General features: G+C 39.9%; 1 protein-coding gene across 1 annotated transcript in view; it reads right to left on the bottom strand.

Moving 5' to 3' along the window:
* LOC126648908 (pinopsin-like) overlaps nucleotides 1-14,166 on the bottom strand; it is a 68,723-nt gene that overhangs the window by 8,115 nt on the left and 46,442 nt on the right. The gene's annotated exons all lie outside the window — the stretch shown is intronic.

The raw sequence follows: 14,166 nt of genomic DNA, 5'->3' as shown, positions 1-14,166 counted from the left end.
TAACATATGTACCTGAGCAGGTGCACTGGGATTCCCTGGGAGAATATATTCACCATACTGCTCTATATTTGGCAGTAAATTTCTTAGGGTAGTCAAGACCTCTCTAAGGAGGTCACGCTCTGATGATTTGATGCTGTACTTGAAATGCTGGTAAACTTCAGCTAAATGGCTGTGCCACCCATTCAGGGAATCCAGTCTCGTCAGAGGAAAGAACAGACTTTTTAATAAATTATTAATTAAAATGAAAACCAACTTAACAAAGGGAAAATGTAACTTGTCATTCAGTCTGGGATGAAATACCATATCATTCAACCACTACAAGTCTGCTTACAAATGTTAAATGTGAGAGACTCTGCTACTTTTGTTAGTCTTTGAACTATGCAGTAGCCAGAGTTGGGCCAATGGAGGTGCTAGTCAGTGTTTTCATCCCAGGGAGTCACCTAGAGTCCATTCCGACAGTAAAGCTAGTTACACATTAGTGGAGTGATAAAAGTTGGATTGCCGTTGTGTACGCTCCTGGCAGCCAGTAATCGTGCAGCTCATCCTGTGTATTACACCACCTCCTGGCAGGCAGTGTTGAGGGGATAATTACTGTATGTCATAATACACAAGTAACACCTCTCAGAGAACTCAGAACAGTGAGCTACACTAGGGGATAAACTGAATACTGGGATGCACGAACAGAGCAACTAATTGATGCTTTTCAAATCCATCAACTTTGTTTCTACTGGTTTTGGGTTTTATTTAAAAAACAACAACAAAACATGATCAGTGTATTCCATCTATTAAAATGCTCTGTCAACTTCACTGTCTCTAACATGAGAGAGGACATTCTTGTCTCACTGCATTCAAACACTGTACCTCAGTAGGAGGTTGAAATCCATGAACTGTATTGTGTGGGGCAGAGAACATCTTGCTGTACTCACTATTCTTTAGCAGTGACAGCTATAGGAGGTGTGACACTACCTTTCTGATAGGAAGCCTTGGAGTCGTCTCACTTCCAGGTTTATTCCCAAAATTGCCCTGCCTTGGTCTGAACAACATGCCTTTGATGGAGGGATCTTTTATCATTTTACGCATAGAAACGAACTGTGTTTCACTTGAGCAGTTCTTAGGGGCATGATTCTACTGACAGGTCAAACTTAATACTGGTATTTTGGTCTGTTAATCTGCATTATTAGCTTGCCTTTTGTGATCTGGCTGAAAGATATGTCTCAGGATGATTAACTCGACTTGCTGTCTTGACTGCAGCATGAACCTGTGATTCTTCCCCTCTACTCTGCTCTGGTGAAACCCCACTTGGAGTAATGCATCCAGATCTGAGACCTCCAACATAAGAAAGATGTAAGGATGTAGACCTGTTGGATCAAATCCAGAGGAGGACCATGAAGAGGTCAAAGGGCTTGAGCACCTCTAAGAAAAGGCTGAAAGAGTTAGGATTGTTCAGCCTGGAGAAGGCTCTGGGGAGACCTTATTGTGGCCTTTCAGTATTTAAAGTGGCCTTACAAGAAAAATGGGACAGGCTTTTTAGTAGGACCTGTAGCAGTAGGACAAGGAGTAGTGGTTTTAATCTAAAAGCAGGTAGATTTCGACTAGATATAAGGAAGAAATTTTTTACAATGAGTGCTGGAACACTGGAATGGATTGCCCCAAGAGATGGTGGGTGCCCCATCCCTGGAAACGTTCAGGGTCAAATTGGATGGGCCTGTGAGCAACCTGAGTTGAAGATGGCCCTGCTCATTGCACAGGAGTTAGACTAGATGACCTTTCCAGGTCCCCTTCAATCCAAACCATTCTGTGATTCTATGATAAGAACAGCTAGACAAGGAAGGAGCTAGTTTTTAACTAAAATCACATCCACCATCTTCTGCAGGTAACTGCACCTGCAGCAGTCATTAAGCAGTGTCTTACTGTGGAGCTACATCAATCAGCATGAGCAGTGCACTAACACTTGTTGTTGGGTTGGACTTCTGTTCTAGCTCCCCTACTGTCTTGATCTTTCCAGGTTGGCAATGAGATAATTTGACTGCTTCATCAGAATAGCATGGATTTATCTGCTGCACCCCAAAACTTACCCATGTCTACTTCATATAGTTATCTTTCCTTGTTTTTAATATTTACATTCTACTTTCTTACACCAGTAAGTTACTCCAGAGAGCACACTTCAAAGAAATTACTGCATTTTTGTGAAAGTTTAGTATAGTCCAACCCCTGAGCTTCATGCCTATCATGATAACCAAGGCAACTTAGAAGTACATGCCCTGTTATTTCTTTTTTCTAAAAATATGTTAAGTAAATACTTACTAAGTTTAATGGAAATATTAACTGAATATATTAAACTGATAGGGAACTAACTATAATGTGGTAATATAGTATGGTTTTCTAAGCTGGAGGCAAAGTAGCCACTAGAAAACTGGCATAATAGGTTATGAAAAATCACAGGAGGAGTCATGGCTGGTGTGATTGCTGAACTTATAAAAGTAAAGAACAAAAAGTCCAGTGGAAAGAAGGGGGAGAGACAAGGAATTATGAAAGACACCAAGGAAAAAGAAAGAAACAGCTAGAAGATGGGCATCTGTCTGTTATGTACCATAACAGATGGACAGAATTGCTGATTTTTCCCAATAGTTGCTTATTTGGTTTGGGCATTTTGTTTTCTTATTTTTTTCTGCACATTTGGAGAGAAGCCCACCTCATCTGTTGGTGCTCATATTGCTGCTGTCAGGTTTAGTTGCTGGGATATGATCTTACAATGAAGAACTATGGTAGAGTTAAGAACAGACTTCTGCTTGGGCTCAGCTTCTTTGTAAACATATGAACCCACAAATTAAACTGAACAACCCCCTCCATGTGCCTATAGTCATCTGTATGATAACTGAAATAAGAAAACTGATTTCTTTCAGTGATCTGTGTCTGTACATAGACAAATACAAATCAAATACCCTCTTGATTACAGGATGCTGACAGATAAGGGATAATCACTGTAGCAACAACTCCTTATATGCTTGTGAGAAGACTCCAGAAACCCTGAGGGGTTCAGGAGGGCAGGCAATAGGCATCACAGCTGCCTTGATTTTATGGAAGCAGCCAGAAGGGAAAATTGCTACCAATGCTGACTCCAGGCTCTGTCAGCTCCTGTAAATTACCTCACTCCCAGACAGTTGTCTGACTGCAACTGAGCTTCCTGATTTAAATATTTTGCTGGCCCACCTTCTAAACAGTAGGTTTTTTTCTACCTTCAGTCCTGCAGTACTGATGGATATGGGGTACTGGCTGCATCCTGCACTGCTGCTACAGCAGGTATGTGCCCTGAGCAGATGAGGTTCTGGGGCTGGGGTGAGCAGAGTGTTGATAATGGAAGAGGTTTGGTTTTTTCTGGATTGTTTTGTTTTTTATAAGTCTGGAAGACATATTTTATCTTTTGAGTATAGTTTAGTCATAGCAGTTCAAGGAAACATAACGTGAACAGAAGTCAGAGTTCATTACTTCTGATCTTTTGTAGACTAGGTGGCATTCCTGATCCAAAGTATCTACCTTGGATTAAGACAAGGACAGCATGAAAAATTTTTGGCAAGTTATGTCAAGAAACATGCAGTGTGTCTCTTGTGCAAGCTAAAAATGCCAGAGGTCTACCCCTATGCCCAACCTTACTGCCCATGAGGCATGTGAGCCAGGAGGTTCATATAAGGTGCCATATCCTGAGCATGAGGAGGATGGATGTACAGATGACCAGAAAAGTGGGGGAAGTTCTGTTTTGGACCTGTTTCTGAGTCTTCTTTTTCAGAAAAAGGGACAGGAGTCTTTGCTGATACTTCCAACTGGATCAAGCAACATTACATTTCTTCCATAGAAATATTCCTCTCTGGAAGTGTTGGTTTGTTGTTGTTTTGTTTGTTTGTTTGTTTGTTTTCAATTACTTCCAGTGCTGCTTTTCTTCCATAGAAACGAAACTGTAAGCTATCTGGTGGACCTAATTTAGACTTTACAAATGCATGGGGCTGAATGTAGCCATCAGGCCATTAGGTATTTTAATGAGCATCCCAAGAAATAGAGATGAGAAGAAAACATATAAGCTGCTACCAAAATAATACTAACAAAGTTGGTCCATAGTAAAAGAGCAAGGAAAGCAGAAAAAACAGAGCATATACCAATGTCTGAGAAATATTACCTTATTTTCATGGTTATAACATTCTATTCAGGTAATTCTTTTAAAGTATTCTTTTTAAGTAAGTCCTCATGAAACGGGCTCTCATATAAAGTTAACAAAGTGAGAAATGAAGGGATTATAAAGTGAGGATAGTTAATTTGTTAGAGGAAATGGAGAGAAACTTTTCTTTGCCCATACTTTATTGTAAATGCCACGGCTGCTCAACTTCAAAGGGACTGGTTATGCACATGAAAGCAAATACTAACAATGCTACTGTGTCTTCAATGCACATTGATTTAAGACAGCATTGTTGCTTTTAACTGGGTTTATCACTGCAGGAAAAATAGACCAGTTGTCATATTTATCTCACACGTGCTTTTGCCTGGCCTTGAACAGAGCTACTAAACTCCAGACAGTATACAAAAGGAGTAGCATACCTGAAGCTAATTGCTCCTTCCTTAAAGAAACTTCAACAGAGTTTCCTAAAGCAATATGAGGAATAAGAATAGGCAAAGAATTTTAGTGAATAGTAACAAAATGGATCCTGCCTGTTTCCTATTCCCATTTTGTAAGTTAGAATTGTTTAGGGCTTTTCAGTGTGATTGATAGATCCTGACTAACAGAGGCAGGAGTAAATTTACCAGTCCCTACAGTAACATTTTACTTCATGAGGAGAAATGACAGGTCTATTACCACTGTAATATGGGATGAGTGGTTCCAGATAATTTTGAAATAACTCCCATTTTGCTAAAAGTTCAAAACATAAGAACAAGAAGTATTTTGACACTTGAAAAATGTGTTTATTTAGTCATTAGTCAGTATGCTGTTCTGCCAACCCAGTTTCTTATTGTCTCTGCAGTTCTTCACCCCTGAACTCTAGATCAGCTCACAAGAATTAAAAGAAAGGCTCCAGCTGACTACAATGGCTTTATGCTGGCATATTCCTGCCCCAATCCTGCTATGAATAGTACATTAAAAGTAGAAATGTGATCTTACTGGTTTTTTTGGTTGGTTGGTTGGGTTTTTTGTGGTAGGTTATGAGCTGCCTATCCTTAGCTATGTGTGTAATGCATGTTTAGGGAAAACAGATCTTCCAGATGTTCCTCACAGAGTTTCATGAAGGCTGAGACCCAGGACACTGCACAAGGAAATCCAAAGCCTTACTTCCAAAAGGTTATTTTTGTAGTAGAATACCACTGGCTGTGTTCCCTTGTAAATTACTCTTTTTGCTTGAGGGTTGGTCACTCTTACATTCTGCTAAAAGTCACCCCCCCTCCCCCCTCCAAAACTTGAGTAGCTCTTGGGTATTTTACTAACTGAGTCTTCCTTGGCATTATTAAATTATGCATCTGGCTATAACATATGTTCTTACAAGCCCTCTCTTCTCCCACATTACCATACCACCTGCCTTGTTGCTACAGCTTCTGTTATCCAAAATGGTATCTCCATCAATTTCTTTGAATTATATATTAGAGGGTCTCTGATACAGGAATGATGGAACAACCTTTTAATTACCAGATAAGCATCCTGCTGCTGGATGAGGGTTCTTGTTATACACCTCACACTTTTTCAGCCAATTAGAGATGCAGTGTGGTAAGTGGTGGGTATAAGGGATGGGAACTAAGTCTTCCTTGCTTTTTACCTTTATCTTGCTTTGCAGCCAATTAGGTATTGATTTAACCCAAGACGGAATTAGAAATTACTGAGAGCTGTTTGATTTGTGGCTGTGTTTTGGTAGCAGTTGTTTGGCTTTATGTGTAAGTAATGCAACAATAGAACCCATGGAATCAAGAAACCAGAATTTCTGTTCTGACAGAATTTTTAATTCTTCTACCTTATATTAGACAAAACCAAAACACATTATCAAAAATTTCCAGACAAAACACCAGACTGTCAAAATATGCAATTACAAATAGACGACATCTAGGAAGTATAGTTCAGGTTCATTCTGACTGTTCCCCTATGCATCTGACCGTTCCCTTATATCTCTGGACTGGGCTACATTTTGCTGCATGTCCTCCCCTTTGCTGAGCTACTGCTGTTTCTGCACTGGTGCGTGGGGGATGAAGTTGGTAAGAGAGCTTGATCTGCCTGGGTGAAGGACAGTGTTTTTCACTGAAGGTACATTTGACAGGAACCAAGGTGTAGAGGCTTAAGCATGGAGATCTGGACTGAATTTTTTTTTTTTTTTCCCTCCTACTGAAAATAAAATTGGCAAAATTAACAGCTTCCAATATTGCAGGAGCCACATTTTCCACTAAGAATATCCTTTACTAGAAAATTGACTAACAAATCACAAAAGTGTGTGGTTCTTGTTTTTGACTCACATAGAAATTCCTTGATTTTGAAGCTGGTGCTCACTGTGAGAAAGGGTGGTGAAAGTGAAAAGTTTTTGATTAACTTTTGGGTCCTATTTGTAGTGCATTCCTATTGGCCTAAAGCCAGCAAACACAGAAGTACTATAAAGCCTTGTATGAGTTGTAAGGTCTTGACTAAGTATTTTCCTTAAAAGGTTAGAACATTACATCTGAAGCAAGGCCATCCATAGTAAGTACTCAGTATACAATAGTTATGCTGTATATAGTGGACCCCATCATATTTCTATAAAACCCATTTCTGAAAGTCTGATTCTAATTTAGATAAAGGGATTTAAGAAGTTACTGTAGAGCTGATATTCTTGTTCTGAGTTCAGAGTCTGAAGATAATAATAATAGAGTTAAACACTTCAAACCAGACGGAAACAAGAAACAACTCCTACTACATCTAAGTGTTGGTCCTCTACTAACATCCAGTGAATGCCTAAAAGGTTTCCCAGATGAAATACACAGTCCCAAGCATGATTACCAAAAGGCTTATAATTTGAATAGTTGTTTCGAGCATGAGATTATGAAAAGAACTAAACTAGTTCATGCTAGCAATATGGGGACAGAAAATGAAGTGTTTATGGTGTCCCAGTATGAAGAAAAGACAACTACTAAACAAGAAGGGCTCTTCGAGAAATAAAGGTTTATAAACTGTCTACAAATAAATTTAATTTGACAGTTACCATACTAAACATCAGAAGAATAAAGGTCTGTAGCAGCGTCAACTCCAACAGGCAGTGGACCTCAAATGTATTTTCATTTGGACACAGTCAAATTTCTGAATTGCATTAAATAATGCAGTTTATAATGAAAAGGGAATTATTCTATTGAAGTAGAGGCCCAGTACAGTTTTATATTGTATTTTCCATACTGTGGCAACCATTATTTCTTTGAGTACAGCAGATTTTTTGCCCTGAAGGAAGAAGGACATCAGGATTAAATCATAAAGTTCTGCAGATTTGAATTGGAATTGCCAAGCAAGTCCAGGAGGGTTTGAGCACTAATCTAACTTTTAATCCTCAAATTTCTCCTGCTGTAAGGCTAGGATGATGATAATCATCTGCTTTGCAAGTATACTGAGGATTAACTCAATTAAAAGTATTTGTTTAGGGGAGGTTACATAAAGGTTGAAAAATACTCTCTGTCTAGGAAAACTAATTTTGTTTTTTCTCCATCCATCTAGTCTGAAAAGATTGTTGCTTGAATTCTTAGCTAGATACATGACTGCAAAGATATTCCTGGTACACACAGCAAAACTCAGAGAAATAAACTTAACTGACACAACATGTAGAAAAACATCCTGCTCTGAATAAGATTTTAGTATTATGCTATTGCCACATGACAAAAGATTACTCAGTTATTGAACAGGAGTGGAAAATTAGAGGTTCTGTCATCTCCAGGGTTACGCTTACTTTTTCAAATCTTTTTCATCTGTTGAATTTGATTGTCCTCATAAAGCAACTAAATTCTCTATCTAATATGTTGCATAGTATTAGAGAATGTTGCATTCTGTTTTCTTCAGATGACCAGCAAGTACAAATCTGGAGTCCCACTTATAAAACATGTACATATTACAGAAAAACATATTTCAATTCAATTTTAATGTTTTTTAGAATTGAAATGGGGAATTCTGAGGCTGAATTAATGCTTGACCTTAACCAAGCCAAGGCATGGGCTAAAATTCAGTCTGATCCCTGATCTGGCATTGCAGCTGAGGTCACTGCAACAGAAGATCCTGTGACATCTGTTCAGTGTGGCTTGGCAATGCCATTTTGAAGAGTAGCTCAAGTTTACACTGGCTGTGGTTCACATATGCCTTGGTAGGACCTTAGCTGCCCACACCAAACTTGGAAATCAATTCAGAAAAAAACCACAAAATGCCAAGTACTTTCACACAACTTCTACATCAAACCAAACTAGTGGCAAGTGAGAAGCAGCACAATCATTAATACTTCATCTAGTTTTTTTCATGCATTTCTCTTGGGACTGACTAAGCTCTTAACCATCCAGACTCTCCCTTGCAGATAGATGTACATGTGAAGACAGCAAAGAGTTTCTGCTGGTTTAGTTTCCACCGATGTCTACTTGCAAGGGCAAACAGGCTACCAAGGGGCCTTGCTTACAAAAACCCTAACACCTTTTATTTAGCTGTGAACGTATCATATTGCTTGCTCTGTAGTAAGCTCTGGATACTGGAAACTTCTGTTATCTATCAATCTACCCTGCAGGTATAATATTACAGATGGAAATGTAAGAAAAACAGCTGATTGTAAAAGATGTTCTGAAACTGCCAGCACAACTATAGGCTGATCACTATAAGCAAGTGCAAACAATTTGACTGAAGCTGTTTTCCCCATACTGGAGAAAATTTGAGATGTACAACCCTACAAATTCTTTGAATCTTTAAACAGTTTGTTGTTTTAATGCCTTTTGGATATGACAGTGATTTTAGATGTCAAATCTTATCTACAGATAAGATTTGCTACCTCCCAAACAAGCAGCAATGTTAATCTCATGTCATTCCATCACTGCAGTTAACACTGATTTCCCTGTCTCCCCTAAGATAAGTATGACTATGACCCTTTCTATTGACCAGAATTGCCTGCAAGGTTGTCAGGAAACAGCTGAGGTAATGGTCCCTCTTTTCTAAGCTAATCTCAAGGAAAATGCATTAGAATGGATATGATCTCTTAAATTGAGGGACAGTTGTATTTTTGTTTGAAATCTGGCTACTCCAAATAGATCCAAATGTTGGGTGCTTATTCTAAATGACACTGATCGCTTAACCTCTGAAGAAATAGGTTAGTCCATAAAGGATTATAGAGTAAGTGGAAGAGACAAGAAAAGACCTATTAAGTGTGTTATATGACAAGATTACTTTCTATATCATAGAATGATATAATGGATTGGGTTGCAAGGAGCCATAAAAGATCATCCAGTTCCAACCACCCTGCCATAGGCAGGGACATCTTTCACGTGATCATGTTTCTCAAAGCCCTGTCCAACCTGGCCTTGAACAATTTCAATGACAGGGTATCCAAAACTTCTCTGGACAACCTGTTCAGTGTCTTACCATCCTCATAATAAAAAAATTTTTTCTTTACATCTAGTATAAATCTACCTCCTTTCAGTTTAAAACTATTTCCCCTTTTCCAGTCACTGGAAAAAGCCTCCATCCATCTTCCTTATAAGTCCCCTTTAAGTACTGAAAAGGCCACAACAACAAAGCCCTCTATTATCCAGGATGAACAACTTGAACTCTCTCAGCCCTTCTTCAGCAAAGAAGTATTCCAGCTCTCTGACCACCTTCATGGCTCTCTGCTGGACTTGCTCCTACAGGTCTATGTCCTTCCTGTGCTGAGTACCACAGAGCTGGATGCAGCAGTCCAGGTGGGGTCTCACCAGTGTGGAGTAAAGGGGCAGAATCACCTTCTTTGACCTGATCACACTATTTTTGATACAGCGCACATTGCTGGCTTATGTCCAGCTCTTCATCCACGAGTACTGCCGAGTCCTTCTCCACAGGGCTGCTCTCAGTCCATTTATTCCTCATTCTATATAGATATTAGGGAGCCCCTGGTGGTCTAGTGGTTAAGGGTGCGGCGCTGTCACCGCCGAGGCCCAGGTTTGATTCCCGGTCAGGGACACTCCCCAGGGCAGATGGAGCTCGTTAGCCGTGTAAGGTAATCCATCTACGTCCTAAGGACCTCGCTGCCACCGTCCAAGCTCGCTTGGCCCCGGCAGATGAACCTTAGGATTAAAGGGTGGGCTCAGTTCCGCGCACACTGTGTCTCACCTAAAAAATCCAATGCGCAGGCTGGAAGGTGTAAAGACCTTCCCCGGATCTTCGCTCGCGAAGACTGGCCATTATTATATAGATATTGGTGATTGCCCTGCAGGATCTTGCACTTGACCTTGAACTTCATAGCATTTGCACAGCCTCACTCCCCAAACCTGTAAAGCTCCCTCTGGATAGCATCCTTTCCCTCAAGTATATCAATGGCACCACTCTGTTTGGGGTCATCTGAGTGTGCATGCAATCCCTCTTTGTCTTCAATGAAGATATCAAACAGTATCTGTCCCAGTATTGACCCTTAAGAGATCCTCCCTCTCTCATTCTGCACTACTTTTCACTTCAAATTTGACCTCAGCTTCACTCTTTTTGGAGTCTTCTCTTCTTTCAGCAATACCTGTTTTCTTTTTCTGGGTGGATATGGACTACAAAAGGATCCCACTGTCTTTGCTACAAACCCTGCTCATTTTCCCCTTGTGTTCTGACCCATTCATTTCCTTTATCTAACGTGGATGTCTCTTCCCACTTTTGTGAAGCCTCACATTTCTCTGGTGCTATGGAAAGAGCAATATAGGAAAAGACATCAATATATTAGATGCTGTTTAAAATAATATATAAAGAGATATTGCTGCCCTTCACTTTCTGTGTCTTCTAGAAAGCAGGATCTTTTAACTGGATGCAATTTCCATTAGTGCATTCCCTAGCCATGAATTGTAAATCATTATATAGTTTAAAACACATGTGCTTATCCTGTATTTGTGTTCATTCATGTGTATTAGTTTCCAGCTTTATTCAGTATTTTGCTTGCATGAGAGGTGGTCTGGCTGCCTGCTTCCTATTTTTGCCCTGGGTCTAGGAGAAGCAAGTTCTAAACCTTCTGTGATGTTGAAGCCAGTCCAGTCCCCACTCTGAGCATCCACAGGACAGGCAGGACAAGGCTAAGTCATGTCAATTTACTCAGACAGGTTGTACCAAGGATGTAACCTGGGGAAGCATGAAGGCTGGCTGGGGCTGCTTGGGACCTTAGTTAAATGCCCACGACTTTTTTATTTACCTGACTTGATCTTTTTCTCATAAGCTGAGAGAGAAATTCCTGAAGTAATTTTGAACTTACTGTGGGAAGTGTAATTATACCTTATGACAGTAGCAAAGGTGCCCTTGAGACCTTTTTCCTCTTTGCCCCTCAACTTAAAACAGTCATAACACTACATGTTGGCAGAAAAATAAAGTCAAAACATTTCTGAAATGTACTACAGCATTATACTTAGTGTAGAGTATTCTGCATTAAAAGATCATTTTGACTTGACCCATTTTCAACTTAAGAGCTTGGGTGTGCCACTCTATTTGGACTATTAATTACCCAAAGTCAGCCAAGCTACCAGTAAAGACATAAAAAACCCCCAGATCATGAGTATTGAGATCTATGTGAATTTTAATGAAACATTATAACGACTTAAGATAATGATTCTTATGGTCAGCCCACAAACCTCTAGAAGGTAATGAACTAAGCAAACAGAGTCTCTTTTTAGGACTTAGTAGGTGTGTTCCAATTTGTGTATAAAATGAAGTTTGGCACAAATATCCCTGCATTGTATACTGTCTTTCTGGATCTGTAGTTTTGTTTCCTTGTGCAGCTAAAATATTTTAGTTTTCCAAGTGTGAAAATTAGCAGCTTAAAATATACAATGTTAAATTACCCACATATTCCTCCAACTTTAACAATAAGCCATTACCTTTTGTTGGAAATACTGAAAACTACACAATATCACATGAAAATTGACTGAAAACATAGCTCTTATACAGCTAGTGGAGAAATGTTAGGTTATTTAATTTTTTTTATGACTATTACATGTATCTCTCCCAAAGCACATGTGCATTTCTCCCTGCTCAGTGCATCAGGTATGATAAAGAAGGACTGAAAAGGGTTACTATAAAACTGCATACACAGAGAACAAATAGGTTATCACTAAAGAAAGAAGGACTCCTTGTTTCTCATGTGCCGGCAGGGAAGCTCCACAAAGGCCCTGGAAGAGGGGGCTGCCCCAAGTAGCAAGCCATTCATTAGGTGAGAGGCGGGTGGTGGTGGTATAGCTTCCCTAGGGACCGTCACAGCCACCATGGAGGTGCCTGGGAGGTGTCTGATGTGTGATGCTGGGCCCAGGTCCCACTGAGGAACACTCTAAGTACATCACTATTATTGTTCAAATCTCGTCAGAAAAAAAAAAAAAAAGTCTTTGTATTTGGCTTTTTCCTTCTTTCTGTATAATTTCTCCCTCACACAGCATTCCTCAATATATGATAAATTTGGAAAGGGCACAGTATTAATGATTTTCAAGTGGGTGTGTATATTCTTTTCAGCATCACTTCTTCAAATCCTTGGGGAAAATGACAGGGTCACCTTCTATTTTTAAAAGAGCAATGATTTTAATATAAGGAGACAGACACTAGGAACCAAATCACTAATTATGGATTTATACTCACATCTAATACATCCCTTCCCTCACACACTCCCTCCTTACTTTTGCTCAGAGGCACTTTCTGACACCAGAAATAGCCCATTGCTGATCACATGGTTTGGGTGGACTTCTTCCCCAGTTGCAATATGCAAAGAGTACTAGATGTGCTACCTGAGTTTCAGGAATTCAGGGAGACTTAGGTGCACTACCTGAGTGACTAAAAATATGAAAGTAATTAGTGAAAAGCTCATGAGCTGCAGTGAAGCAAAGCTATTTTACATCAGCAAAGACTGTGACTTGTAATCTGACCAGTGGTTTCCAGTTTAAACTGTGCATCTCTATCCTCCTAGAGAAGAGCAGAGGAAGAAGGATGCCTCATGTCATCCCACCTGAGGGAGTTCCTGCAGCTGGAAAGAAATTCATAATTTTCCTCAGCAATTTAACACCTCAGGTCATTGCAGTAGGCAATGGCAAAGACAAAACTTTTTATCTGGAGTTCCAGGCCCATGCAAGTGACTCAGGGACTGCTTGAGAATTAATTTAACGAGGTGCTCTGCAGGATGAGTTTTGAGGCTGACTCAGAGGTTGATAGTTCCACAATACTCCTCACAGATTTATAATAGTTGAACGGTAACACTACAGCTCCAGTCAACCAGTGTCATTTGCAGTCTTGAGGGCATGTCCCAGAGCAAAAAAGTTAGCTTATGCATAGAGAGCTAAAAATTATACCGTATGTTCTCAGTGTATTTATAAGATGTAGGACTAAATAGCCTACTGTGGTATCTCACATCTGCAAGGAGAGGGCTGGGAAAAATGCAAGCCCGATAATTTCTGTGTTGGGAAACACCAGCCTCCTGTGACAATTCTCAGCTAAGTATGAAGACCAGGAAAGCTGAGAGCTGGAAAGACTAACAACTTCTTTTGCTGAGGTGTTAAATTTACAAAAAAAGAGTGAGAACAGCTACAGAGTAGCTGAAGTGCCAAGAACACCACTGATGCTTTGGATGAGGGTGTTACTATTGTTCCTGTTCTGAAAGGAAGGGGAACAGATGAAGGGATGTGTTTCACCCTTTCTGAGTGAAGAACATTTCTCAGTGTCAGTTCAAACCAATTATTTTTACTGCTAATACACGGTGGCACAGCAGAGGAGAGCTGCAGGTTAATGCTAGGCATTAGCTATCATTTTGGTTTTATTAGTGAGAAGTATTTATCCCAAATCTGACCAAGTTATCCCCCTTAACGGAGGGCTGTCACATCTCCATGTGTAAAGACAATGCCAAAATGTACCTGTGATCGATGTTATAGCCTGCTCCAGTGATCACAGTGCAATCAGATGATCTCATGAAAGTCAAGGTCCTCAGTCAAAGTGCTCAGAGAATAAAGAAGCAAGACAGATGCTGGTGAGAA

Source organism: Myiozetetes cayanensis, unplaced genomic scaffold (genome assembly GCF_022539395.1).
Source record: "Myiozetetes cayanensis isolate MyiCay16 unplaced genomic scaffold, myiCay2020 scf5-8, whole genome shotgun sequence".
NCBI classification, from domain to species: domain Eukaryota; kingdom Metazoa; phylum Chordata; class Aves; order Passeriformes; family Tyrannidae; genus Myiozetetes; species Myiozetetes cayanensis.
This window is presented reverse-complemented; position numbering and strand designations above follow the sequence as displayed.